This window comes from Cucurbita moschata, unplaced genomic scaffold (assembly GCF_002738365.1).
Source record: "Cucurbita moschata cultivar Rifu unplaced genomic scaffold, Cmos_1.0 Cmo_Scf00028, whole genome shotgun sequence".
NCBI classification, from domain to species: Eukaryota; Viridiplantae; Streptophyta; class Magnoliopsida; order Cucurbitales; family Cucurbitaceae; genus Cucurbita; species Cucurbita moschata.
In genome coordinates, this window is record NW_019268544.1 from 2,299,004 (window position 1) to 2,300,530 (window position 1,527).

The following is a 1,527-nucleotide window of genomic DNA, read 5'->3' on the forward strand; positions in this document are numbered from 1 at the left end:
TCTTTTTTTTTTTTTTTTTTTACTTCGGTTACTCAAGTTTTGTAGGCTTATAATGGGTAAGTTTTACCTTTCCATTTCTTTTAAGTATTTTTTAATTATTTTATTTTCGTGATCGCTCTTATTTAGATGTGATATCGATTTATTTATGTACTATTAGTTTACTCGATTTAATCCATGCACAGATATTTTAGCCTATAAAAAAAATAGTTTAATTAAAAGAAGCAAAAATGCAAATGAAAAAGTAAATATTTAATGAATAATGATAAACTTTATTGAAAAGATAAATTGGAACAGGTTTAGAACTAAATAAAGCTTAAATTAAATAAAATATTAAATAGGGGGCATGTAAATAAATAAATAAATTAAGTTGAATGAGGCATTTAGCAAGGGTGTGAATATAGGTCATGTTTGGTCCACTTAATTTGACTATAGCTTTTCATATTATTTATTTCAACTACTAAAAAACTTTATATTACTTTATCATATAATGATGTGTATGAGATATTCTTACTACTTTTTAGAGATCTCAAATTTTAATTAATTTATGAATTATAGATCTAGGGCTTTAAAATTAAATATTTTTTTATCTAACATAATACAAATTTATGAATTTGTCATCTCTTCATCAACTATATTATTATTCATATTTTATTCAACACATGAGGTACAATTAAATAAATAATTTTCCCCTTTTTTTTTTTGTAATATAATGATTGTTCTATGAAAAGCTTGAAAAGAATGTGTAAATAAATTACAAATAATCGCCAATTTTTTAATTTCATTGAATTAAACTTAATATAATAAACATTTGTTTAAGAAAAGAGTTTGAGAGAGAAGCTTGGGTATTTCGAAGTCACGTGGCCACGTGACCTTATCATTAAAAAATAATAATAATAATAATAATTCAACTTATATTAAAGAAGAATTAGGGTTCCTAAAAGTGATGGATCTGTCTTTAACCTCATTTTTAGCACCCTTTTTTTTGGTCAAACCGACTCCACATTGCTTCCTGCTGCGTTTTCTGGCAATACGTGAGAACGACCTTTAAGAAAGGGATTGATGCCTTAGCTTTTAGCCTTGCTCTTAGCTCATCGGTTCTTTAATGGGCTGGGCCCATTAAATTCTCTCGGTTTTAGTTGGGCCGAGATCGGCCCAATAATTGAACTTGGGCTGTACGAAACCTTGAATTGTGGGCCTTATGATGGCCCATAATGATATGGAATTGTGGGCCTTAAGAAGGCCCATAATCCTCTCGGTTTTCTTTGATTTATTTATTTATTTATTTTTAAATAAACTTTTGACTTTCATTTTCTTTATATTATTTTGAAATATAAATACAAAAATTATTGAAGTGAGGTCAATATGAGAATCTTACCCACCAATAAAATCTTGATGCTTTAAATAATAACATAAATGTTTAGAATATTAACGAATATATATATATATATATATATATATATATATATATATATATATATTTTTTTTTTTTTTTTTTTTTTTTTTTTTTTTTTTTTTTTTTTTTTTTTT